The sequence below is a fragment of the Halichoerus grypus genome, chromosome 4 (assembly GCF_964656455.1).
Source record: "Halichoerus grypus chromosome 4, mHalGry1.hap1.1, whole genome shotgun sequence".
In the NCBI taxonomy this organism is placed as follows: domain Eukaryota; kingdom Metazoa; phylum Chordata; class Mammalia; order Carnivora; family Phocidae; genus Halichoerus; species Halichoerus grypus.
Genome location: NC_135715.1, coordinates 64,925,844 through 64,948,801, shown reverse-complemented (window position 1 = coordinate 64,948,801; position 22,958 = coordinate 64,925,844).

Here is a 22,958-nt window from a genome sequence, read left to right as displayed (position 1 = left end):
GATGCAACCAGTAAGTGGTAGAAATGGGATTGAAGCTCAGGCACCTGACTCCAGCACCCATGCTTGAAACACTAACCATGGTGGGAAATATCTTTGTGACCGAGTCATGGCCCCTCTATATAGTTCACCTATATCATTTCAAGCACTATTTTGTTTCAGCTTTTGATCCTTTTCTCTTTCCAAATGCCCTACCTATTAAGCAAATACTTTAATAGGTTACAATACTCTATGTTATCTAAGGTTAAGGAAGGGAGGCATGGCATTTATTCTGATAAAGCATATATATAATTGGCTTGTGCTTTGCAGCAAAAGACAATTTAATTTTTCTTACTGCTGTACAAGGGGGAAAATTAGTAGAAGATAGAGAAAACATCTTGAAGAGTGAATCAGTAAGGAGGGATATGGTCAGAGAACAATCTGTAGCCAGTGATGTTTCAATACAATCCTCTACAACATAATATTTAAAGTACCTTGTAGGTCAGAAGCTAGAGAAAGAAAGAAAAAATAAGCTGAAAAATGCAGAAAGAGAAGTGTCTTGACAAAAAAAGTTAACCAGAACAAGCTTTGGTAGACTAGACCACAATTTCTTTTTTTTTCTCCATTATTGTAATGAATTCATTACAGTGGCTAGACTGGGATAAATTTCTTTCAGCCTCTTCCTGGATTTTTGACAAAAGTTTGAAAGATGTTCTGGTTTCTACCAATGGCATGTTTTCCCTTCATTCATTATTTTTAGTAAATATTTATTGGCCCCCCCCATAAAGTGCCAGGCATTGCGTCGGGCTCAAAGATGAGTATGGAAATAAAGAAGACTTTGCCAATGCTCTACTCTGTTTGGGGAGACAGACAAGGAAAACATAGCATGGGCTGGCGGCCAAGAAAGGGTATAACACGCAGGGGCTAGAACACAATGGGCTATTCTGACTGGCTGAGAGGTCTGGACACCATCCAATGTCATGGAGAGCCACCAAAGGATTGTAGGCAGAAGATTAACAACAGTTTTGTTTTAAAACTCTAATTCCACACAGGAGCATGAAAGATGGATTAAACGAGATTAGAATGGAGGCAGACATTCCAGTTAGGAAACAAAACTACAATAGTCCAGGAGAAAGATGATTAGGGCCCAAACCAAGGCAAGTGAAATAGGATAAAAAGGGGACTGAATGCAGAGAGATCTCATAGAGAAAATCAAAAGGCTTAGTGTGTGAAGAGATGAGAGACGGGACTGGAGAGGGAGAGGAAGGAATCTCTGAAGATTTTCAGATGTATGGCTTGCTGGATTGATTTTGATATTTTATAGGTAGCTGAGGTAGAAGATACTGCACCTACCAACTGTGGCTGCAGAGAATTTTTTTCCTTGACTCTGTCTTTTAGCAGCAGCTTAGACCTCTGTTTACTCATCTGTAAAATGAGAATATTTTTTCTTAGGATTTTAAAAATGAGAGTTAAATAAGATAATATAAGAAAAGAACAAACAAAATAGGCCCTGGAATGAAATAGGACCTCTGTCAGTCAAGATTCAGTTCAGGAAAGAGAAACCACACAAGGTATATCAAGCATAAAGGTATTTAGTAAAGGAAATGAGACGTCTGCAAAATAATTACAAAGACTGGAGGAATGACTGACAGCCAATAGGCTTTCAGGTACACCACTACAACTGTAATCTGGAAGTCAGAAAGCTGGTGTTGCCACCACCCAGAAGTCAGGAGGTTTCAACAGCTGTCAATGTCACAGGTGCTGTGTCACCACCAAACTAATAATTGGCAGTGAAATGTAAAGCTCAGTCACTGCGTACATCTGCCAAGGGCCATGTGTCAACCACCACTGCATCTGGAGGGAGAATGGCTCTCCCTCTCTTTCACCTCCCAAACACATGCATTTGTTTGATAGAAGATCAACTGCATCTAGAACCCTATATGCAATTCCCAGGTTTCTGGCTCCTCAAATACAAGGCAAAGTATAGAAGAGAGTGGAACTGAAAAATTACCAACAAACAATACCTGGCTCAGTTTGAGAATGACTGGCATTACTTCTTTAAATATTTGGTAAAATTCACTGTAGAAGCCATCTGGTCCTGGGCTTTTCTTTGTTGGGAGGTTTTTGATTACTGATTTAACCTCTTTACTCATTATTACTCTTCACTCAGATTATCTATTTCTTCATGATTCAGTCTTGATAGGTTGTATATATCTAGGAATTTATCCCTTCTTCTAGGTTGTCCAGTTTGTTGGCATATAACTATTCCTAGTAGTCTCTCATGAGAGACTTCTCTCCATTTATAATTCTCTTCCATTTATAATTTTATTTATTTGAGCCCTCCTTTTTTTCTTGGTAAATCTAGCAGAGGTTTGCTGATTTTATCTTTTCAAAATACAACTGTTTTGTGAATCTTTGTTATTGTTTCTCTATTCTTTATTTTATTACTTCTCTGATCTTCATTATCTCCTTCCTTCTATTAACTTTGGGCTTAGTTTGTTCTTCTTTTTCTAGTTCCTTGAGGTATAAAGTTTGATTATTTATTTGAGATCCTTCTTTTTTGTTAATATAGGCAGTTATGATTATAAACTTCCCTCTTAGAACTGCTTTGGTAGCATCTCCATAGTTTTGATATTTTGTGTTTCTGTTTTCATTTGTTTTCAGATTTTTTTTAAATTTCATTTTCATTTCTCCTTTGACCCACTGATTGTTCAGGAGTGTGTGGTTTAATTTAGACGTATCTGTGAATCTTACAGTTTTTCTCCTGTTGTTGATTTCTAGTTTCATACCATTATAGTCAGAAAAGATACTTGGTATTACTTCAATCTTTTTAAATTTGCTAAGATTTGTTTTGTGACTTACTATGTGATCTATCCTAGAGAATGTTCCATATGCACTTGAGAAGAATGTGTATTCTGATGCTGTCACAGATGGAATGTTCTGTATATGTCTGTTAGGTCCATTTGTTCTAGCTTGTAATTCAAATCTAATGCTTCTTTATTGCTTTTCTGTGTGGATGTCCTGTCCATTGTTGAAACTAGGGCACTAAAGTCCTACCATTGTATTGTTGTCTACTCTTCCCCTTAGACCTGTTAGTATTTGCTTAATATATCTAGGAGCCCACTGCTGGCTGCATATACATTTACAATTTTTATATCCTCTTGGTGAATTGAACTCTTTATCATCATGTGATGAACTTTGTCTCTTGTTGCTTTGACTAAAAGTCTTTCCTGCCTTTATATAACTATATAAAGACAAAGTATATGAGTTTAAGTATGTAAGTATAGCTACTCCCACTTTCTTTTGGTTTCCATTTGCACGGAATATCTTTTTCCATCCCTTCAGTTTGAGCCTATCTGTGTCATTAAAGCTGAATTAAGTTTCTTGTAGGCAGTATGTAGTTAGGTCTTGTTTTTTAATTCATTCAGCCACTCTGTGCTTTTTGATTGCCAAAGCAATTAGGCAAGACAAAAAAATAAAAGTATCCAAATCAGTAATAAAGAAGTAAAATTATCCCTGCTTACAGATATTATATTACATATAGAAAATCCTAAAGACTCCACCAAAAAGCCATGAGAATTAAGAAACAAATTCAGTAAAGTTGCAGGACATAAAATCAACATACAAAAATCAGTTGCATTTCTATACACTAACAATGAACTATCTGAAAAAGAAATAAAACAATACAATTTACAATATCTGCAAAAACAATAAAATACGAATAAATAAATTTAACTGAGGAAGTAAAAGATCTGCACATAGAAAACTATAAGACATTAATTAAAGAAATCAAAGAAGACACAAATAAATGGAAAATATCCTGTGTTCATGACTCAGAATATATATATAGATATAGATAAGGTATTGACATAAAAACAGATACATAGACCAATGTAACAGAAGCAAGAGTCCAGAAATAAGTCCAAGCATATACAGTCAATTAGTATTTGATGAAGAAGACAAGAATACCAAATGGGGAGAAGATAGTTTCTTATATAAATGATGTTGGGAAAACTGGATATCCATACTCAAAAGAATAAAACTGGGTGGGAGAAATGGGTGAAGGTGCTCAAAAGATACAAACTTCCAGTTATGAGATAAATAAGTTCTAGGGATGTAGTGTTCAGCAATGTTGACTATAGATAACAATACTGTATTGCAATTTAGACTTATATCAAATCATTATGTTGTACACCTTAAACTAATACAATATTACTGTCAGTTATATGTTAATAGAACTCAGGGTGGGGGGTAAGCACATCAATTAACACACACACACGCACACGTATATACACACAAACAAAAGAAAAGAAACTGGACCCCTCTCTTACACCACTCACAAAAATGAACTCAAAATGTATTAAGAATTTAAATATAAGACCTGAAACTCTAAAACTCCCAGAAGGAAACTTAGGGACAAAATCTTTGACATTGGTCCTGTCAATGATTTTTTGGATCTGACACCAAAAGCACAAGCAACAAAAGCAAAGACAGACAAGTGGGACTACATCAAACTAAAAAGCTTCTGTACAGCAAAAGAAACAATCAACAAAATGAAAAAGCAACATATGAGATGGGAAGAAAATATTGACAAATCCTACATCTGATAATGGATTATATCCAAAATATATAAGGAACTCATAAAATTCAATAGCAAACAAATAAATAATCCAATTTAAAAATGGGTGAAGGACCTAAACAGACATTTTTCCAAAGAAGACATACAAATGGCCAATGGATACATGAAAAGTTGCTCAACGTCAATAATCATCAGGGAAATGCAAATCAAAACCACAATGACATACCACCTCATACCTGTTAGAATGGCTAGAATCACAAAGACAAGAGATAACAAATGCTGGTGAGGAAGTGGAGAAAAGGGACCCCTTGTGCACTGCTGGTGGGAATATAAATTGGTGAAACTTGAGGTCATTATGCTAAGTGAAATAAGTCAGACAGAGAGAGACAAACACTGTATGATCTCACTTAATGTGGAATAAAAAAGCAAACTCAAAGAAACAGTAGATTGGTGATTGCCAGGGGCTATAGGATAGGGGAAATGAGGAGATGTTTGTCAAAGGGTGCAAACTTACAGTTATATGATAAATAAGTTCTGGGGATGTAATGTATAGCATGGTGACTACAGTTAACAACACTATATTGTATACTTGAAATTTACTGAGTAGATCTTAAATCTTCTCACCATGACAACAGCAATAACAAAAAGATGGTAATTATTTGAGGTGGAGAATAGGTTGACTAACTTTATTACGGAAATCATTTTGCAATATATACACATATCAAATCTGTACATTGTACACCTTAAGCTTACACAATGTTATGTCAACTTTATCTCAATAAAGCTGGGAAAAAAGTGCTAACCAATAGTCAAACAAAGAAAAGAACTAAAAAATTTTCATTAGCTTTATCAACATGATGTCATTTTTACCTTGGCAGGTTACGTGTCAATGGCAGAAGCAAAGTTAGGTTTCCACGTTGTGAGGACTGGGAGTCTTTGATATGGACTCCTTCAAGAAGCATAGCCATGGAGGAAAGAGATGGGACAGGGAGAAAAAATGTGTTTTTAAAAAAATGGCTCTACATCATAAAATGAACTACGAAGATGTTAATAAAGTTCTTTTGCCTTCCAACTATCTTTGGTAGCTATGTTTCTGTGTTATGTATTCTAAAAATACTTCCTTAAGTCTAGGATGATGATTGCCAGCATTATCATGGCTATTGATATCATTTTTTTCACTTTTTTTCTTAGCTTGAATTTTTTATAATGAGCATAAATTGTTTAAACAAAAGCAAGTGTCATTATCCCCTAAAGAAAAATAAGTTTTCTCCATACCGAGGGTGAGTTGGTACTTAAGGTCATTTTATACAAATGGTATTTTTGTTGATAAAGTCTAGGACAAGGAAACCCAGTTTCTATGTAGGTATCAAACTTTTTCCTGGACTTGGGGTTTTTAAAGGTAATTATGCTATTGGAATATCTAAAGAGAAATACAGCATGAAGGAAATTGGAAATTAACCCTAAAACTTATTCCACATGGCTAGAACCTTTTATTGAATACTAGCTTCACAAATTAAGATTCAGAATTTTGAGATGGAAGGAAATAAAGAGACCATAATCCAGTGCCTTAAAGTACAAATGGAAATTGAGCCCAGGAAGGACCTGGCCAAAACCACGCAGCTGGAACGATAAGAAGTCAAAAAAAAAAAAAAAAAAAAGAATGAGAGTTTAGACCCTCGAGCCTCTGACAGACTTCACATGTTAGGCCAAAGTCTCATGAGTGATGCAGAGAATTTGGAGAGCCTCAGGAAGGGCCGAGGACTAGAAAACAGATGTAGAATGAAAGGTTGGAGAATTTGGGATTATTTATATTGGAAAAGACAAGACTGAAGAAATGCTTAATAATTTCCCAGTACAAAAGGAACATCTTTTTTTTTTATCTCTCCTAGTGAAATAGATATAAAGTTTTCTCCACACTTTGTCCATGCTGTTCTTTCCATTTAAAATAATGCTTTCCTTAAATATATATTATATATAAATATATTTAATATATATAAATATTATATATATATAGAGAGAGAGAGAGAGAGCTATATATAGCTTTCCTTTACTCCCCACCTACCTAAATACAACCATCCCCACCCCCATGCTGCCCAATGTCATTAGATGAGTCCCACTCTTTCTGAGCCTTCCCCAGATGAACTCTATCTTCTCAGGTCTCCTCCTTTAGCACTCACGGCTGGGATGGGACCACAAAGACTGACACATGCATTGACATTATGCCTGTTTCACTACAGTGTTTCTTTCTCCTTCTGAAAGATCTATCCCAATCCTTCAATCTGTAACCCTCCTGACTTCTGTCATGGCCTAATAGAACACTGAACTTACGGTAGATAATTAATATTTGTAGAATTTAATTAGATCATGGTGTTGTATTTTATATTAAATACAAAATATAGTCTTCTAACGGCAAATATTATTATTAAGTAGGATACAAACACTCTGCACACTACTTTTTTTATTTTATTTTTTTTATTATGTTATGTTAGTCACCATACAGTACATCATTAGTTTTTGATGTAGTGTTCCATGATTCATTGTTTGCGTATAACACCCAGTGCTCCACACAATACGTGCCCTCCTTAATACCCATCACCAGGCTAACCCACTACTTTAAAAAAAAAAAAGATGGGGGCGCCTGGGTGGCTCAGTCGTTAAGCGTCTGCCTTCGGCTCAGGTCATGATCCCAGAGTCCTGGGATTGAGCCCCACATCAGGCTCCGTGCTCCGCGGGAGGCCTGCTTCTCCCTCTCCCACTCCCCCTGCTTGTGTTCCCTCTCTCACTGCGTCTCTCTCTGTCAAATAAATAAAATCTTTAAAAAAAAAAAAAAAAGATGTATTATCTAGCTAGGAAATTTAAGGAACAGAAGCACAAGGTTGTACAGATGAACTGCAATCCTTTTTCAAGTTTGAACCTTATGATTCTGTCATTATCTACATTGAATTACAAAGTATGTTTATCTCAAATATACTTCATCAAGAGATGAATGCAGAAGTTTCAGCTCTCTGTAAGGCTGATTCAAACTACTGTGAAATCAAACTGATGAATCACTCAATTGATGAGATATTTGTAATGATTTTCCATAACATATAAATAAAATAAATAAATCATCTGAATGATGGATTCAATGATCATATGATCAGAATGTTCTAGCTCTAGCCCAGTAATGAGAACCACATGTGAAAGCCACCTGTAATGCTCTAATGTTACAAAAGATGATGAACTATAGATGTGCTCACTGTTTATGAATGGCTAATCTATTTATTACCTCTAATATTTATAAAATGTAATTTTTTCACCAATTTTTCTGTAGCCTATTTTTTTTTTTTTTTACATTTTCTTATTTCTACTCATGCATTTACTGAATTCGGCGATATACTGGAGAAGACAGGCTATCACTAAATAACCTTGGCAGATGGAAAGAAAAAATCACTTATTTTTTTTTTTAATTTTTTTATTGTTGTGTTAATCCCCATACATTACATCATTAGTTTTAGATATAGTGTTCCATGATTCATTGTTTCTGCATAACACCCAGTGCTCCATGCAGAACGTGCCCTCCTCAATACCCATCACCAGGCTAACCCATCCTCCCACCCCCCTCCCCTCTAGAACCCTGTTTGTTTTTCAGAGTCCATCGTCTCTCATGGTTCCTCTCCCCCTCCGATTTCCCCCCCAAGAAAAAATCACTTATAAGATACTGCATTACTGCATATTTTAAATGATTATTCTTAAGGATCTTTACTATTGTTTTAACTAAAACCACTCTAATTTCATGCTTCTAAGATTTTACTTTCACTATAAAAACATATGCCTGGGGCTTGCTCTTTTACTAGAATGTAAATCTATTAATATTATAAACATGATATTTGGGATAATGAATTACCTGCTCTCCAGTAGAACTTACTAAAATGTTGCCTATAAAATTGCCTTCCTGAGAGGCAGACCTCTTTAAAAAATTAATGGGAGTCATGAATTGAGTTTGTGAAATTTGTAGCATTTCCTTTTAGTAATAGCTACGCCTTTCCTATGGACAAAGATGGCATTTCGTGCCCTCTGGGATGTTTCCATGTCTAATGATATTAAATATAATGTAATTTTGGAATAAGTAGAGCTTTTAAATGTCATTTGAAGTATGACACAGCTTAATGAAAGGAAACAACCAAAGTGTCTTTGTCACTTCAACATATTTCAGGCTTCTACTTTGCATGACTTAAGGTCACTTAAAAAATAGCCATGCTGTACAGCAGGATTTGAGAGGTGGCCATGTTATTTAACAGAAAGTTCTCCCAACATAGAGATGTATCTACAGTGAAGCTAATGAAGCTGACCCCTCAGGGACCTCCTTTGCACAGTGATGTGAATACCACAGCTGCTGTGTTAGAGTGCCCTAGAAGGGAGTGTAAGCCAGCTTCTACTCAGGAAACATTCCTATGTGCTCATTCCTGCTAAGTTGCCTAAAGAGATCTCTGAATCTTCAAGCCTTCCATAATTTGCTGTGATTTATTTTCTCATTTTAACTAAGATCACTTTTGTAACTTCGTATATTTTTTCCTAGAGGGATCCCCAAATTATGTCACTTTCAGGCCCTATAAAATAACAAGCGGGATTTCTTTGCAAAGAAAATTTATTTTAAAGAATCTTTTCAGTTGACATTTTCTGAGTTTCATTAGCTTCACCAAAGCCCCCACCGTAATTTCTGTGAATGTAGGTAGGCAAATAGTCTGCATAAATCATTACTAGGATATCAGCAGTTAAACCCGAATTTCCAGGGTGCCTGGGTGGCTCGACTGTTAAGCGTCTGCCTTCAGCTCAGGTCACGATCCCAGGGTCCTGGGATCAAGTACTGCATCAGACTCCCTGCTTAGCAGGGAGTCTGCTTCTCCCTCTGCCCCTCCCCCCTGCGAATGCTCTCTCTCTCTCTCTCTCTCTCAAATAAATAAATAAAATCTTTAAAAAAATAATAAACCCCAATTGCCAAAGGCAACTAAGTTGCAGAGGCAAATGAAAGCCCTACTTTAGATGTAGCAGCACAGACCCTTATAACAACAGGTGGATCAGTGCAACAGAAGTGACCCAGCAGGATGTTAATTCCAACCTTACTAATAGGTAGGGTACTCTCACAGGGTCTGCATGAAGTTCTGAAGCATCAAGTAAAAGTCAGGGGGCATGCCAATGTTTATAACAGCAATGTCCACGAGAGCCAAACTATGGTAACAGCTAAGATGTCCATCGACAGATGAATGGATAAAGAAGATGTGGTATATATATACAATGGAATACTACTCAGCCATCAGAAAGGATGAATACTTACCATTTACATCGACATGGATGGAACTGGAGAGTATTAGGCTGAGCAAAATAAGTCAATCAGAGAGAGGTAATTATCATAAGGTTTCACTCATATGTGGAATATAAGAAACAGCCCAGGGGATCATAGGACAAGGGAGGGAAAATGGAATGGAAAGAAATCAGAGAGGAAGACAAACCATAAGAGACTCTTAACTATAGGAAACAAACTGAGGGTTGCTGGAGGGGAGGGGGTGAGGGGATAGGGTAACTAGGTGATGGGCATTAAGGAGGGCACATGATATGATGAGCACTGGGTGTTCTATGCAACTGATGAATTAATGAACTCTACATCTGAAACTAATGATGTACTATATGCTGGCTAATTGAATTTAAAAAAATAAATAAGTAAATAAATAAAAGTCAGGGTAAAAAGCATGATCTACCCTGAAATCTGTCAGCAAAAACTGAATTCAGTGATACAGAAAGCACAGTGCACACCATAACGAATAATATGACACAGAGATTCAAACCAGTATGAGAAAAAATATATCAAAGAATTGCAGGGGCCTCTGAACATCTATCATACTGACTCTATTCTGCTGAGCTAAAGCATCACAACTTGAACATGGATCCACTTCTGATGTACTGATATTTCTCAATTATCCTGTAAGAGGTGGGCTAAGAACACATAAACAGTTAGTACCCAATAAGGAAAAAAAAATTTCTTTTACTTTTAATTTCATGGCTTACTAGCATGTCTTAAACTGCAGTTAAGATAAAGTAATTACTTTTAAAAATAAATTATTTTAAAGTAATTTATATCATCTGCATGAAATAAACTTTCAATATTTAAAATAAATCAGTTTTCTAAAATTTTCCACAAAACCAAAGTCAGAAGATAATCTCTCCAAAGAAAAAAAATTATAATTGCTCAGTCTAATCCTTAAAAGACATTGGTGGTGGGAGATGTTAAGGGTGGGAATAGGGGAGCAAGAATGGGAAGGGGAGGGTATGGAGATGGGAGATAAAGATTGAGGTTAAATCTTGTGAGAAGACTTTTTCAGGAGAAATTGCCCTCTGGCCAATGCTTTAGGGCAGCAGTATTCCACATAAAGCCCACAGAACTCTGAGGGTCTCTGAGACACTTTCAGAGAATTTAAAAACTCAGAACTATTTTTATAATAATGCTAAGACATTACTTGCCTTTTTCATTGTGTTGTTTTGCATCAGTGGTGCAAAAGCCATAGTGGGTAGAACTCTTGGTGGCTTAGCACAAGCAAGGCAGTGACCCCAAACTGTAACTAGTAAAATGTACTAGTTTAATGTTAAATTACTGTACTAGTATAATATACATTATACTTCACTGCCACTCACTGGCAGGGACAAAAAAAGAATAGAAAAGAGTTTCACTTTAAATGTCTGTTATAAAGCAATACAAATTATTAATTTGTATAAATATCAGACCTTTAGTATATATCTTTTTAATATTCTATTTGATGAAATGGGAAGTATGCAAAAAAACACTTTTACTGCATACTGAAGTATGATAACTCTCTCAAAGAAAAGCAGTTGTAAGATTGAGTTGTGTGCTGAACTAGCCACTTTTTTGAGAGAATATCATTTTACTTGAAGAACATGTTTATTTAGATTTGGGTATTTGGTAGACATTTTCTTAACAATGAGCCAAGTAAGACTATCACTTCAAGGAAAACAACTGACGGCTTTGTTGTCAATGATAAAATTCAAGCTTCAAACAAAAATTAGAATTTTAAACAAACTGTATCTGCCAATGTAAGCTTGACAGCTTTCCAATGCTCAAAGACTTTACTGATGACATAGTAGTGATATTAACAAATATAAGATTTTATATTGTATGGTGAAATATACCAGCATTTGAAAGATCTATATACAACTCAGTGAATCAATATTACAAATGACCAATGTATCACGTTACAAAATCATACATGGGTAAAAACATCCATTCAAAGTATAAGATAAACCAATAAATTTTAATATACCTTCAAGGTTCAACTACTTCCCAATACAGCATTAGGCTTCTTGTGGGTCACAGATCATGTATCACATCAGAATTTGGCTAAATCTGCCCCACTGCCTAAATAAAGTTTTATTGGAACACAGCCAGGCCTATCTGTTACACATTGTCTGGGGCTGCTTTAGGCTACAATAGCACAAGTTAAAGTTGTCACAGAAACTGTATGACCCCAAAATTTTTAAATAGGTACTATTTGACCATTTACAGAATAAGTTTGCTTACCCCCATATTAAATTAACATTCTACCCTTCTTATAAGGACACCAGACGTACTGGATTAAGGGCCTACCCTATTCTAGTATGACCTCATCTTAAATCTTGATTACATCTGCAATAAACCTATTTCCAAATAAAGTCACATTCTCAGGTACTAGGGGTTAGGACTTCAACATATCTTTTTGAAAGATGTAACTGAACCCATACATTCATAAATTTAAAAATTATCTCTAAAAGAAAAACTGAAATGGAAGGAAGAAGTATGCACAGAGAAGTTTGTAAACATGTGAGTAAAACTAAAGAAAAATTTGACTACATAGGACCATGAAGAAATACCTAAATTGAGTGTTAAAACTAAAATAGGAAAAAAATTAAATATAAGATAGGGTAGCTATCTAAGGTATTTAGGAGAAGAATAAGGATTTCAAATAGTTTTAGACTTTCAGTCAAATATCTAGTTTAAGATTTTAAGAGAATAGAAATTGAGAGTATATCGCCCAGTGATTGAGAAAAAGTGTCATTTAAAAAAAAAAAATCATTCCAGGGGCGCCTGGGTAGCTCAGTTGGTTAAGTGTCTGCCTTTGGCTCAGGTCTTGATCCCGGGGTCCTGGGATTGAGCCCCATGTCAGGCTCTCTGCTCAGCAAGGAGTCCTAGCAACAGTAATCAGACAACAAAAAGAAATAAAAGGTATTCAAATTGGCAAAGAAGAAGTCAAACTCTCTCTCTTTGCAGATGACATAATACTTTATGTGGAAAACCCAAAAGACTCCACCCCCAAATTACTAGAACTCATACAGCAATTCAGTAACGTGGCAGGATACAAAATCAATGCACAGAAATCAGTTGCTTTCTTATACACTAACAATGCAACTGTAGAAAGAGAAATGAGAGAAACGATTCCATTTACAATAGCACTAAAAACCTTAAGATACCTCGGAATAACCTAACCAAAGAGGTAAAGGATCTATACTCTAGGAACTACAGAACACTCATGAAAGAAATTGAAGAAGACACAAAAAGATGGAAAAACACTCCATGCTCATGGATCGGAAGAATAAACATTGTTAAAATGTCTATGGTAGAAACAAACTGAGGGTTTTAGAGGGGGGTGGGGTGGGGGGATGGGTTAGCCTGGTGATGGGTATTAAGGAGGGCACATATTACATGGAGCACTGGGTGTTATACGCAAACAAGGAATCATGGAACACTACATCAAAAACTAATGATGTACTCTATGGTGACTAACATAGCGAACTATAATATAACATAATAAAATTAAATTAAATTAAAAAAAGAAGAAGAATTTTGAAAAACTGTGTATCCTCCACACATTTTTTAAGGTAACATCTAAATTTCACATTGTAAGTTGAAATATGACATACTTTTTGACATATAATGCATTTTGACATATCACTTTTTAGAAAATGTAACTGTCAGAGGCCATTGGTAATGCTATAACAGAATACTACAGACTGGATGGCTTATAAACAACAGCATTTATTTCCTCATAGTTATGGAAGCTAGGAAGTCCAAGATCAAGGCATTGGTAGATTCAGTGTTTGGTGAGAGTCCACTTCTTGGTTCAGGGATGGCCATCTACTTGATGTGTCCTCACACAGAGGAAGGATTTGGGAGCTCTCTGCATCTCTTTTCTAAGAACACTAATCCCACTCATTAAAGCTCCACCCTTATGACCTAATCACCTCTTAAAGGCCCCACCTTCTAATGTCATTACACTGAGAACTAGGTTTCAGCTTATGAATTTTAAGAGGACGAAACATTCAGCTTATAGCAGTAACCAATGAATTTTAATACCATATAAATTTGGTGCTCACCATCATTAAAAATACATTTAGAAGTGCTTCCTAAATTGAAATTTCACATCATTTTCCTTCTACTTGAACTTATATTTCCAGTATACTTACTCTCCCTGACAACTGAATTTTATAACATATTTTTATACTCACAAGTTTTTTATTTATCACCTTCACACATTTCTCTGCAACAAACATGTATATAAACTGAAGCTTAATGTAATTTTTTAATCTTCTTTGAGCATAAGCTTCTAAGTGTTGAAATTTTTATTCCAGATTATCATTATAATTATTAATATACAATGAACTAAAATAATTTTCATATATTAAAACTTTTTACCAAAACATAAATATATTTTAAAATTTGATAAATAACTATTAGACTAAAAACTAACATTTTATTGAAAGTTCTTCTCTTAAGGTAAATGAGGACACTTTTTGCCAATTATTTCACCCATTGGTAAATGTCACTTATTTTTAGATTAAATTGTAGAAAATATAGGCCATTTATTATATTTTTATTTTTCATTGTTATACATATGCAATGAGAAACTTTTTTCTCATAACTAAGTAGCTAGAAAGGGAAGAGTTTATAGCAATGCCACTCATCTCTTTGAAATCCTTCCGAGTCGAAAAGCAAAAAAAAAGGTCATACAAAGATCTATCATAAGAAACATAATAATCTATCATCTGACAACTCAATTTATTGAAAGCAAAGAATTGGAAATCCCCAAACTTGCAAAGGGGTTTGTTATCTAGTTATCAGAAGCATTTTTTCCCCCCTCAATTTCTGGTAGTATACCAGAAAAGCTTTACTAAGGCTTATCTGAATATAAATTATACTTGCTACTCTTTCACTTAGAGGCACTTTGTTTAATCCAAAATACTCAGAAAGAAATTTAGAAAAGTGAATATTATTAATTTCATTGCTCTTTTGTCAATGCAGCATGTTTGATGAGATGCTACTTAATTATGCTTTTCTCATTAAACTTATTTTAATGTAACTGTAGTTTCACATGTAGTTGTAAAAAATAATACAAGAAGTTCCCCTATTTTCTTTTTTTTTGTTTTGTTTTATTGCATTTTTTATTTAAATTCAATTAGCAAAGGTATAGTACATCATTAATTTTTGATATAATGTTCAGTGATTCATCAGTTGCATATAACACCCAGTGCTCATCACATCACGTGCCTTCTTTAATGCCCATCCCCCAGTTACCCTGTCCTCCCACCCACCTCCCTTTTTGCAGCCCTCAGTTTGTTTCCCAGAGTCAAGTCTCATTTGGTTTGTCTCCCTCTCTGATTTCTTATTATTCAGTTACCCCACCCCTATTTTCCTTTCCATTCCTTATGTTCCACATATGAGTGAAAATATATGGATAATTGCCTTTCTCTGATTGACTTATTTCATTTAGCACAATACACTCCAGTTCCATCCATGTCTATGTAAGTGGTATGTATTCATCCTTTCTGATGGCTTAGTAATAGTCCATTGTATATATGTAGCACATCTTCCTTATCCATTCATCTGTTGAAGGACATCTTGGCTCCTTCCACAGTTTGGCTATTGTGGACATTGCTGTTATGAACATTGGGGTATGTGTGCTGCTTCTTTTCACTAAATCTGTATCATTGGAAGAAGTTCCCCTATTTTCTTTATTTGGTTTCTCCTGTAATCACATTTTTTAATATATTTTCATCAGTACATCCAAGCTGCAGATCTAGCTTACTGAGTATATGGAAAGTCTTTCGCACAATCTAACTGACAAAGCCAGTACTCAATGTCAAAGCAAGCAGCAATATCAGAATTAGATGCTTTCAGAAAGAGGTTGACTTCACTTTAAAATCATGCCACATATGCATTTTTAGGATTTTAAAATAGTGAGAAAAAATTGCAGAATATGTTTTGTCAACTAGATTACTTGCTTCTGCAGATAAGGTTTAAATGATGTAGAATTAATATAATTATTTCATAATCATTTTATAATCCTATAATAAAAACAAGACAATAATATTGTTTCTTGATACTTATTTTGTAATAATGCAGTGTAATGGCTAGCTGAAATGGTAATTTTTTATGATATGAGGAATTTGATAAAAACACACAGCCCTACTTTGGTAAGTAAATTGTATATGTGTGTCAAGCTTTGTTTTTTTATCCTTTTGGAGTGTTTAAAGGAAAATTAATATAAAATCAGAAATAACTATTAATTTTGTTAGACACAGTGATCTTAAATATAAATTCAGACTTTTTTTCTAATTTATTAAAGGAAAAATATACTAAAACCTTACCAGTCCAGCAGTCAACATATAGTATTATTTTTTGTTAATAGGAGGTAGAAATTATTGAATATTTTATAAGATGAAATAAGATGAATATTAACAGTAATTGGAACACATATTTCATAACTTAGCAATACAATTATTTTTAGCTATCTTATTGAAAAGTGCACATGGGCTTATATCGCAATTTTTTTTACCATAAATATCTTGAAAAATCAGTAGTCTTGGAAAGCATTCCACTGATATTTATATGAATCAACATCATGAACCTATTCTCCTTGGGCAGTTTAAAGGTTCTTTTTGTTTCAGCTAATAAAAAGTCCCAGAAGTGGGGGAAAAGAGTAACTTTACAGGGGAGAGACCTGACAAACACTACCTGAGCCAGGTGATCAGGTCGATTTTTTGTACCCTGGATATGTGTTGAAAATGACATTTTACCCCTACAGCCTTCCTCCCCAAACCCTATAATTCCAGTCTAATTACGAGAAAAACATCAGACTATTCCCAGCTGAGACACATTCTACAAAATAGCTGACCAGTCTTCTCAAAACTGTCAAGACATCAAAACCAAGAAAGTTGGAGAAGCTGTCATAGCCAAGAGGAGACTAAGGAGACATGATGATTAAATGTAATGTGGGATCCAGGAACAGAAAAAGAATATTAGGTAAAACTAAGAAAATATGAATAAAATATGGGTTTTAGTTAATAATATTGCAACAATATCGGTTCACTAATTATAAAAATATACCATAATAATGTACGATGTTAATAACAGGGAAAACTAGGTGTGGAGTTTATGAGAATCCTGTACTGTCTTTGCAATTTTTCTGTAAATCTAAAATTGTTCTAAAATTTAAAAACTTTAGTTCTTGAATACCTAAAGTAAAAAAATTTAAGTATATTTTTAATTTTCAGCATTTTTTCCCCTTGCTTTGCTCTCATACAATTCTCCTTCCAGACTGATAACAGACCTGAGGTAAAAGAGGCAGAATCATTAAATGAAAATTGTTAATGCCACCATTCCATTTCTATCCAATATCTGAATTCAGAACATCCCAACATGGCATATTGTTCATACTTATATTGTTTATAAGATCATGTTTCCCCTTAACTAAAATATACAGAAGACAGGGAAACCAGGAAAATCTTAAGTGTTTTAATTATTTTTTTTAGCTTTCCCAAAATTAATATTTTGATTTATTATTTTATTTGGCACCCTGAGGTTTTACAGTCCAGTTGAACACACCCTAGTAAGGTTTGGGTAGGGTGTGTAGCACGAGAAGTACTATAAATGCTTGTGAGTTCTCAGGTAGATCAATTTAAGAAAAATAATCGATACGAAGATTGAGGGTTTCCTTAAAACCATCTCTGCACAAGTCCTCCCTTGGAAAGTCTTCCTGTACCTTATGGCCACCTAGTTTGAAGACCACTGGAGTGATGAACTGTGGAACCTCAGATGGGTAAGGAGGGAAATGGGGATAAGAGGGGGATGATCACTTGTGAAAACCAGTAGGGCCACTGGTTTGGAAGGTTTGATGGAATCAAAGTGGACTTCTTGGCAAGGTAGGAAAAGAAAAACAAAACAAGAGCAAGATGATGGGAAACCAAATTTGTTTTAAAAAAGAGAGAGAGAGAGAGAATACAAGAAAAATCAAGCTGGGAGTGTTTGCATGCTATCTGGTGGGGGAAAGTACCAGGACCAGCAGCATGTTCTGGAAGGTCTGTTTTCTCAGACATTCCCATGATGACCAAGTCCACTCCTGCTCAAGTCTCTCTTGTTCATGACTGTGTACAAGTTCCTGGCACATGAAAAACGCTCAGTAATTATTTGACAATTAATTGAATGTATTTAGGAAGTTCAGACTGCAAGGCACTATTCACGGAAAATTTTCTCTACCTATATGTCTTGCATATTCATGCTAGAAGTGAAAATAAGATTACCATATTTATAGTTTTATAGCACCATTTCCCAAAACATTTTAATTACATGTACTTTGTATAGAAGTGCCTCCTTGAGTTTTTCTTTCCTTTTTTTTTTTTTTTTAAGATTTATTTATTTGAGAGAGAGAGACAGCAAGGAGTGCACATGCGTGGAGGAAGGGGAGGAGGGGGCAAAGGGAGAGGGAGAAGGAGAGAGAATCTTAAGCTGACTCCCCACTGAGTGGAGAGCCTGGCTGGGCTTGATCCCATGACCCTGAAATCACAAACTGAGCCGAAACCAAGAGCCAGTTGCTCAATTGACTGAATCACCCAGGCACCCCTCCTTGAGCTTTTCTAAAATGCATCTTTAAGATATGAGAAAAATAGTTCACTCTGCAATAGTAACCCTATTGGTTCTGCTGCTCTTCCTTCCCCTTCCCCCGAGGGGCTTGTGGAAGTCTCATGCTTCCTAATTCTGCACACGTAATACTCTGCTCATACTTACTGTACTGAAAGAATCAAGGTCCAATTCTGTTTTCTTTTCTTGACTTTAGAGCACATTTGCTCACGATGCATATTTTTCCAGGCTACTGATTGTTGATTCATTTTCACCTGGATGTCTGGGGAGGAGGTGCCTGCACACCAGCTCTCCACCTGACAGTCAGTGCCATTCATACACAACACTCCTGATAAGAATCCCTTTGAGTAAAGCCACAAAATAAGGCAAAGGACATAGCAGATGTGTTCAGCTCGGAAACATCTCAGTAACAATTTTCTATTTTCTTACAGATGATCAACTCTAGAATTGTTAAATTATACTGCTGTTTCTGTTTTTGTTTTAAGTAGGCTCCACACCCAATGTGGGGTTTGAACTCATGACTCCAAGATCAAGAGTCGCATGTTCTACTGACTGAGCCATCCAGACACCCCCATACTGCTGGGTTTTTAATAGTTTTTCCTCAAGAGCAAACATATTTTAGTCATGCTGAAGGCTCCTGCCTAAGTAGATTTTCCCCATAGTATTTGAGGGCTACCCTGAGAATGGATAGAAAAACGATCTTGCCAGGCACTGGGAATTCCCACCCAGTGCCAGATATTATGAGGTAGAATTTAGCCTAAATATTTCACACCCCTTTAACTCCTCCCCAACTCAGCATTCCCCTCCCCACCACCACCGCCCAGTTTGTTAATTCCTCCAAAGTTAGCTTTTCTATCCTAATACCTCCAGTTGCCATTTTGCTGTTATGAAATTCTAATCCATGTCAAGGAAAACCTATCTTTGAGAAGTACCTAAGTGGCACATTATGAACTGCAAAGCTCCCACAGAGCAATTTAAAATGATGAATATCCTTTTCAAACATCCTTTTCAAAATTGCACATGGACTTCAGCCAGTCACAAGACAGAGATGTGGAGGATGCATTAAACTCCCCATCTGCTCTTCACATTGCTCATCATTGATTTATAACCCACAGTAAGTCATCTGGCCACACCAACAGAGCTGACGGGCAAGTACAGCACCCAGCGGCTGAGGTGCATACCCTATGAAAAGATGTGTCCGTGGCATTAATATTTCTCTCCTCCCTGCACCCTGATGTGACTCACTACCATTCCAAGTACAGTTCTACCCACTATTCTCAGAAAAACACACAAACTCTGAGGTACGTTTTAGACTTCAAGAAAATAAAGCTCTTTAGGGATAACTTCAGACTTCTGCTTTCATTAAAACAGCTTTGATGCATTTTCTCTCTTTTCAAACTCAGCAGCATGTGTAAATTCCTTCCTACCTGGGTCATGTCCTATTAACAGAATCACTTTTTTGCTTTCCAGACTATGTGCCATTCACTGATTAGGTGCGACATTAAGATATTTCCCTTCTCACAAGCCATGAGAGGGGACTGTGTGTTGTGCGAGATAAAATAAAGGCCACGGACTCGATAGCCATCTTCCTCTGCCACTTCAGCCCAGCGCCCCATCTCCTATAAAAGCTGAAGGATAACAAAAATTATGCAAGGTCATACTCTGGAACTGGCAGAAGGCAGACTGTGAAGTGAGAATGTTTGGTGTTAGTGTCCACCTTGTTGCAAGGCTGCCATTTTGGCCCTACTGTCCCCTGGCACTCTACACTGGCTGCCACCAGCCTTCCCTAATGGGAATATTCCGTAGGACAGTCCTTTAGAATGTTCCAGGGACTCTCACTGCCATTTTCTATTATCTATACTCCACACTTCCCTCCCTGTGCCCAATTTTTCTGCTCTATACCTAGCTGAAACCCTAACTATCAGACCCCTAAGAGTTCAAATTTAAGAATGAACTCATAGGATCTGCTCAGATGTTAATGGCTAATGTAGAGAGAAATACCTCTGGCTTTTCACTCCCACAAGAAACTAGAGTACATTTTAAACAGGGGCTTCTGATAAACCATTAATTTTTCAGCCCAGAGGAAGTTTCATCTGCTGGAGATTTCGAGTAAGATAGGAAAAAAAGAAAGTACATTTTTAGAGAGGAAGATCAGTGACTTCTGAGATATACTATTTGACTGTTGTTTCCTGGGTCCTAGCCATATCATGCCCGTAATCTTTGGAACCCTCTGGTCATATAAAATACAGTCTTATCCTGGTTACCTCAAGGAATAAGGGAGTTACTATAAGGAATAAAGATATACATCGCAGTAAGAGCAACTGGAATTTCAAAGGAGCCCAGAAATAGCAGGGTTACTCAGGTTCACAGAAATGGAAATGTAGTTTGGAAATTGGAAAATAGTTGAGGATTCAAGGCAAATCCAGGGACTGGGTTAGCCTGGAGTCCCCTTGAGAGCAGGGGTTCACCTATTCCCTCACCATCATGGGGTCTCAGTTTCTCTTGTTTCTGTTTCCTTGCTGCTCTCAGCCAACCACCTCTTCCTCTCCTCTGCATGTATGTAGATTTCTGCTAACTCATAACTTTTGCTTATTCATAACTTCTGCTTACTCATAATTTCAGCCTACACACAGTCCTTGCTGTCTCATAGTCCATGGGTTGTGTTTTTAGCTTCTGCTTTGGATTCCAATTGACCAACTCTAATATTTCCAATTTGAATGTCCTAGCAGGACATTAGTTAATTAGCATTCTTCTTGTTGAGGTAGAGCCTTTATACCAAGCCTCAGCCAAAGTATTCTTAGTAGCTAAGAATCAATTTGGCTGGTTTAAGCAAAAAAAGAATTTAATCAAAAAATATTGTATCAGAGAGATGCTCAGAAAATGAACAGAAACAGGGAGTACGCAGAATCCCAGCCAACCATATCTCCAAATTAGACAAGTGAGAACACTATTACCATCAATGAGGACTAGGAGCCATAACTTGCAACTGACACCTGGGCACTGGAAACCCAGTTTCACTGCTTGTCCCCCTGCTGGCCCTGGAAACTGGACATTGTTGCAATCACTGGCACAGAGAGCTCCTCTCATCTCAGCTCCCTTGAATGACCAATTCCCAATTCTAGGTCTAAAAAAGGTATATTTGGTTAGCCAAATCGAGGTCACATGCACATGCCCTCACCTTAGCGGCAGCGGGGGTTCGGGTGGACACGGGAAAAATAAGAATGTGTATATGGCCCTTTTTGGCTTCATCAGTTAAGCCCATCCTGAGTCAGTGAGCTCTGCTCAGGAGACAGAACATGGCCCCTCACCCAGCAGAGGACTGTGGCCAGGATGGGCATTTTGATTGGCTGGTCCAACACAACCCCATAACTGAAAAAGTAAAGGAAATTCTTTCATGTGCAGTATTGGCTTGAAGCTCCACAAGGCACCCTTATATTCAATTTAGGTATTTATATGTCTGCCTGTCTGATTGGACGTAAACATTTTAGGGCAGAGACTTTGTCTTTATTTTTATCTCCCTAGTGCCTGGGGCACTGCTTGGCATATAGCAGATGCTCCAAAAATGTCTGTTGAATTTAACAGTATTTGTGGTCCAGGAATTTTTCCTTGGCATTAGATAACATAAATTTCTCCATGTTTTCAGGAAGACCATGATTTAAACAAACAAACAAAAAGGACTTATTGACACATCATGAAAATGCAAAAGAAGTAAGAATTTTTATGACCTACCCTCTCTCAGAGTTATCTCAGTTCCTCTACAGGGCACAGAGCTCTGAGATTGTGGCAGGTGGAAGGTGAGAACTGCTTGAAAGAAGAGAGATTAAGGCATGAGAGAGAGGATCGAGTTTGGGGAGGGAACATCAAAAGGGGGGCAGAGATGAAGGAATCAAGGAAAGGGAGCAGAGAATTAGTCGAGGGAGTATTAGAAACAGAACATAAGTTTCCTGATAACCTAGAAGGAAATTAGAGAATGTTGCTTTGATGACAGCAAAGAAGGAAAGACAGAGCTAATGTTTTTACGCACTTATTACATGCAAGATAATAGCTAGGAACTCTGGGTGTGTGTATGTGTGTGTGCGCGCACATGTGTGTGTGTATTTAAACTTCACAACAACCTATTAAGGTGATACTATTATTGCCATTTTATAGATAAGGAAAATGAGACTCAGAGAGATTAAGTGACTGGCTTAATCAAAGTGACAACATCAGAATTTAATGATTCTCCATCTGACTCTAAATTCCTCACTTAAAAAAAACAACAACAGAAAAAACCAATCCATCCATCTCTGAGTAAGACAGAAAAGGACTGGGGGTTAAGGTGGGATGATCATGCTCACTAGAAGCTAGGACCATGTCTCCAAATTGCCTGTGAACTCCCAGGAACTTGAGTGGTGCCTGACCCACTTTTGAAGATTTTCTATGTAAGTAAATTTTACAATTAACATTTTCTAGATCATTTATACATGA